Source organism: Neolamprologus multifasciatus, chromosome 2 (assembly GCF_963576455.1).
Source record: "Neolamprologus multifasciatus chromosome 2, fNeoMul1.2, whole genome shotgun sequence".
NCBI classification, from domain to species: domain Eukaryota; kingdom Metazoa; phylum Chordata; class Actinopteri; order Cichliformes; family Cichlidae; genus Neolamprologus; species Neolamprologus multifasciatus.
Genome location: NC_140440.1, coordinates 34,815,539 through 34,821,900, shown reverse-complemented (window position 1 = coordinate 34,821,900; position 6,362 = coordinate 34,815,539). Strand labels below are relative to the sequence as shown.

General features: G+C 40.0%; 1 protein-coding gene across 9 annotated transcripts in view; it reads left to right on the top strand.

The window, feature by feature from the left end:
• Positions 1-6,362, top strand: part of diaph2 (diaphanous-related formin 2) — a 421,028-nt gene that overhangs the window by 205,477 nt on the left and 209,189 nt on the right. The window lies entirely within an intron of this gene.

Genomic DNA, 6,362 nt, shown 5'->3' with positions numbered 1-6,362 from the left:
TATGAGTAGATTTTTAATTACGTTAATTTAGTTTTTGTCGATTTATTAAAATTAGTAAGATAAGTAGGATGTTGGACAAGATAAAACTAATTTTCTACGTCGTCATTCACACTTGTATGTAGTTGTGTGTGTGGTCTTTTATAAGAAATATTAGTAGTTGTTGTTGTTGGAGTAGCAGAAATGCCTTCTTTTGATCCAGTCTGCAGTTTCTTACCTCCAATGCCATCTTGCATAGAAAACTCTTCTCGACTGCAGAATTTTTAGTCTTGCCTCAGGCTACCATGCAGACAGGTCCAGCTCGCTGATTGCCTTTTCATCAAGGGGGCGGAGGTGTGCGGTGAGGAAGAGGTGAATGTCGCACTGAGTGGCAAGTGGTAGTGGAGCCCTGGGAGAGCCATTGGCTGACAGGATGAAAGTTAAACACTGGCCTGCGGTTTTGTCTCACAGCTGGAGTCAGCTTGTTGCCTTGGGGCAGGGGCCGATTTTATTGACTAAGCTGGTACCCCTCACCTTCCCAATCCCTGTTTCACATGGATTTTTCTTGGCCCCAGCCAAGTCTTAAGAGATGCCCATGTGTTATTGATTTAAATGTTCACCTTTGGAGACAGCAAGAAACTGTATTCTGCTTTTCAAATTTACCATTTTCTGTCAGCTGTGGATTTAAGGTTCCTTGAAGCTGAATTTCTATTATCTATTCTTTCATCTCAAACCAGAGGGGCCTCCAGTCCCAGAGATCCACATTCCATGATTAGTCTTACCACGAATACATATCAGTCCTATGTCCCGCCAAGAGGAGGGATCATCTTCAGTTGAGCTTGTGTATATGTCAACAACTGTCACAGGCAATCTGGAGATGTTAAAACAAACTTATTTTATTTCACTACTATTGTGTTAATGCACGATGGGTTTGCTTGTTAGCCTGGGCACCCACCAAAGGTTCATTAATCCACAGGGAGATCAAAATGACAAGCACTGGTGGAAATAGGTTACCGTGGCACTATCCGCCCACCATAACACAGAGTTTGTGGCACAGATGGACCAGTGGAAGTGCGTAGGTGCAGATCACGCTTCTTCTTCTGTGCAGACACAGTGCTGGTGATGAGACAAGGGAGCGAGATAGAGAGACTAAGGACTGGCTTATTTTCCATGTCTGTCATGAAGAGAAAGCATTGCAGGCTATCTGGTCGTTAAGTGATGACGTGACGAATCCTACTTCCGGGCCTAAAGTAGTCTGCGTTTAATATGGCTTTTGTGTTGTTAACATGTTTAATGTTTTGTATTTTCTTCTATTTAATCTCAAAAAGCTCCTAAAACAGTCAGTGATCACTGTTGACCTCCCTCGGCTTTTATTACCGCTAATCATTTATTTAAGCTCAGTTTTTAAAACCTTAGGATGTAACTACAGCCCAGCCCATGCAGCAGTATATGAATGACTAACCTCGTATTGTGGATGGATTATCTCAGTTGTTCTCCTGGCTGAAGTTTGGTCCTTTTACAGCATCCTGCCATGCGATTACATTTGTTCCTGACCACCGAGAACACTCACGTTAACTTTTATCGAGTGGGGAAAAAAGTTAGCTTGTTTATATTATGCTAACATAGCTGTGTCGCTAGCGGTCACGTAGCACATCATTATAGACCAGCTAGCCAAACTTCAGTAACCCTACAAACGTCACTGCTGTTTAGTTTTCTGTCTTCATTGATGTTGGAAGTGATAACAGAGTTGTACGTTTTAATTTGTTTCTAAAACCCCGCAGTCAGGACATGCTATATTGTATTTAGATAGAAGCTAACGAGCTAACTTCCTGCTAACTTCTAACTCCGTTAAATGTCATAAATTCCGTTTTCATGGATGCCTGGATGTTAAACTCAATTGTTACACCTGGTAGAGCAGAACGCTGATCATTTTATTAAAAAATAAAAGACTTTAGACAGTTTTTCAACTCTCAGTAATGCCATAGTGATGTTTGATATATGGACCTGCAGCGGAGTTTAGGCCCAGACACGGCTAGTGACGTCAGACTTAACGACCGGATAGCAGCAGGAGAGTGCATAATTATGGTTAAGCACTTTCACATACAATAATTAATTTCTAACTAATGTTAATTAGTTATCCAAACTGGTCACAAAAAGGTATCTAGTGCTCCACCAAAATACTTAAAAGATAGTGAAACTGTGAAAAATGTGTGCAAAGTAGTTCCTTACTCCAGCAAATAACATGCACCAAAAGATGCAATATTTACAATGAATTTTAATGGTGTCTTTTACTGGTTTTCCAAATTTGGTTATTATTAATTCCTTGTAGGCAAATAGTTGTACACGTTTCCAACCTCCATGCAAACTACAGGGAATCACAATCTGCTAGCATCCAAAACAATCACAAGGAAGTTATTGGTGGAACATCATTTTTGCAAGTAGGTCCACCTTTATGCAATAGAAGCTGACCTCCATTGAATGCTCACATACCAGCCAGGGAATAAACATTTTCTCCTACCCACTGGAAGTTTCCAGGAAGTCACTCTAGACCTATATGGCTGAGGCAGCTTAGATTTATTGGTTAATTGTTGTTGCTTATTTTAGTAAAACTGAGATACTTCAGGAACTTCAGTGGTTTAAAAACACTTTGAAGACATTCTGATTTCACAGTACTTATAAGTCTCTGCACTGATAACATTTAGTGATAAATGTTATGGAGCATAATGCCAGTGTAAACGCTGTAGTCTTTTTATGTATCCAGCCAGGTGTCTTAAATTTTTTCTTAATGTGTTGACACAGCATTGACATATTTTACATATAGCTGTAATATCTCGTTTGATTCTTGTTTGAAGACTGCTTTTATTTTGTCTCTTCTACTTGTGAATTTGGCATGTTTCCACTTATTGAACTGGATCTGTTTGATATAGCACTAAGCCTGACATTTCAGCTGAATCCACTGACTCTGTTTGCTTAGTCTCAATGTTATTTATAGCTGTTTCGACTCATTAAAGTAGATTGTCCTACAATATTTTATACATGTTCACAGCCGAGATTTTCATGGAAATTGAGAGAGTTCCCAGATTTGCTGGTGTAAGGTCTATTTATTACTGAGGACAGTCAGCAATGGAACAACAGTCTGGTCGCATTGATGAATCTGCATTGTCATCTTATTAATACCCCAACACGGCCTGGGCGGCTGCTATGGATTTTCCATCTAAATGGATTAAGCTTTCATTTCTTACACCTAATCACAAAAAGAGGGGTGAGCATAAAGAAAACACGATGAAGGTCTATTCATAGTACTTTGGTTGACCCTTTTCTTTTTTCGGGAGCTCCTAACAGCAGATCAGCTCGTCCTTATCGTTGTTACCTTATGTGTATATATGATGTCTTTGCAACTTCTATGTATCTTATCACATTTTATATGTTTCATCTCTTGCGTTGGACTTCGTTCGAAGTTTTAAAAAGTTATAATTCAGTTAAAATTAACAATTGTAAACAAAGAAAATCACCCTTCTCTGAAACATGACGTTTAATGTAAAGTGTGTGGCAGTGTGTGTCACTGACACTGCAGGTGGGGAGAGAGTCTACACATGAGCACACTGCACACACAGAGTTTTAGCTTGACCTCTGCAATGTCACATGTTACCAAGATGCATCTTGGCAATTGTCCTGCACTGAGGGGATTTGTGGAAAGAAGAGGGACCAGAATGGAGAAAAGGATCGGTTGTTGGAGTCAGCCCCGGATTTATGTGCCTGTAACAGAGCCATTTATGAGGACACAGTTGCCCCTTTTCTTTCGGGGGGAGTTGCTTGTTTGCCTCAGAAGCTGCTGTGCAAATATTAGCCGTCGTGGTGCACCTGCTACCATTGCGGGATTCTCTCCATCTCTCTACCCTGTAACGATATACACTTCATTTGTCAAGCACACAATGGTTGACAGACACACAATAAAGGGGTATTTCAGCAATGGCTTGGCCCTGCATTTATTCCCTGACACGGGGTAAACGGTGATATGACCTCCCTTCCCCCACGACTGGTGCTGCTCTGCTTTAATCTGGGGTAACAGGCGTCATGCACGAGGACTGGTCACTAACAGACCACAATAGTCATAAGGAGATGACCACAGGTTGCCAACACCGCAAACCGCATCTACATATGGCTTTATAACTCATGAAAGACATCATCGTGTTGGGGATGGTAGATGGCAGTATGCATTTGTCGATGGAGGGATTAATCTCATTGTCTCCTTATTCAAAGAGCTTTAAATCCAGTTAAAACCCCCTTTTCTCATAAATATTTATTGTTGCATGTTGCTAAACTGTTCCCCACTGCTGAACTATGACTAGTCAGACTTTTCCTCACTTTAAAGACAGATATTTGATCATTTTCTTGTGGATACAGTTGTTAATTAAACCTCAAACGATACCTTTCAATGCTGTGACATATATAACATTTTAGTCGACCAGTTTAGAAAATCAAAAGACAGATGATTTCCACTTAAATTAGATCTTAAATAAATGATATTTTAATGGTTTTCACAATGTGGCTTTAAGCCAAACTAACTGATGCTTGTAATAAGTTCCACGTTTGTGCTAAAAGCTAAAAGATGAGTTGTAATTTACAAACTAATACACGGACACAAAAGAACCAAACAAGCCTGTCATTTTAAAACACACACAGAAAACCCATATTTAAAAAACAAACAAACTAACTAGCTACATATTACATACCTAGAAGACGTATACATATTTGCAAGTATATGTTTTATTTATGTGTTCCAAAATGTAGACTGTGCCGAGGGTGTGCCGCTGTGTTGCCAAGTGTACCATAAACTATAATATCCAAACAACATGAAGCACAAAGTGTTTATAGACTTCTTTGTTCTCCTCGGTCTCACCCTGTGCAGCTGCCCTTAGTGTGCCCTCTCTTCTTTTTAACATATTGCTTTGTGCGTGTGCCTGGGATGTGCTCAAACACACACATGCCTGCGAACACAAACACCACTACCCTCAGCTGCACACAGACGGGGGTCCCTGGAGTGGGCAACAATTACTGCGTGTATCATTGCTTACTCATTATGTCTGACAGGCCACACCACTCTGCGCTCCCCGCTGTCTCCCGCGCATTGCCTCCTGCATCATCCTACTTCCCAGTGCAAACACTAGCGCGGTGTGGTCGCTTGTGCAGGTCACCGTCCATTCATGCAGGGCTTCAGTGAAAGTCACAAGGTGTCAGTTTACTTCTCGCACTTAATATAACAAAACCTTTTTCCTGCCAAATACCTATACAAACTATTCAATAACTCAGAAACTATAATATATTTGTCCTTGGATTCTTTCAACAGATTGTTTAGTGTGCTGCATTCACCTTTATATAATCAAAGGAAACTTTGTAACACTGAATATGTGATTAGAAGCAGCAATAAAATGTAAGTTAAACTACTTATTTTAGAATTGATTTAAAGGTAAATGTGTTCTGTCTTCAATCAGTAACATAAATGATCAACAGAATTGGCTAAATGTAATGATTATATATAGCTTTTTGTAACTAGATATTGCATATGTTCAGATGCACTGGATATAGGCAGAAAAAAAAGAATTGTAGGGGTTAGATTGACGTTAATGCACAGAATGCAATAAAGCCACTTACACTTGGAAAACACCCGAGCTGTTGCAGAAAGTCACAATTTAATAAACCTAACAGAGCCGCGTTGTCTTCAGAAAACAGACAAGCTGCGTCCCACATAACAACACCATCATCAGCCTGACCCCCACCTTCAAATCACAAATACCACTGGTGGCAAGCTGAATCCCCAGGGTGACGGGGTCAACACCACCTGAAAGGCTTTCTTAACTTTTTTATGCTCTTGCAACTGCAAATACCAGAAACATCTCAATCACTTATGCTGTAAAGCTTCTGATTATTCGGGATTACAAGCATAGTATTGCTTCTGCTTGCAATATATCGCCTGAAGTTAATCCCAACACACTTTTGTCAAACAAGGGCAAAATGCAAATAGGGAGTCAAGACTCCAATTAATTGGCCATAGATATGCAGCTACATGAAACCATTATTGAGGAGCAAATGGCTTTAACTTTGTTTCTAATGTAATATAAACTTTAATTAATAAAGTGTGTGATGAAGTGGAGACTTATCAAACAAGCCCTGTGTCCATTAAGGGCCCTAAACCCTCACAAGGCAGTCTTATTAAACCCTGTTTCAAAACGTGTTTATGAGCCCCGTGGAGAAAAAACAGGAAGAAATGCCGAGACATGAAGAAAAAGAAATGAGTTTGTGTAATTAGTGAAAATTAAGAGCTTTTAATCCAGGAGGAGGGATGGTAGAAAGGGAAGTATGGAAGGAGAGGGAGTTAAGAGGGAAGT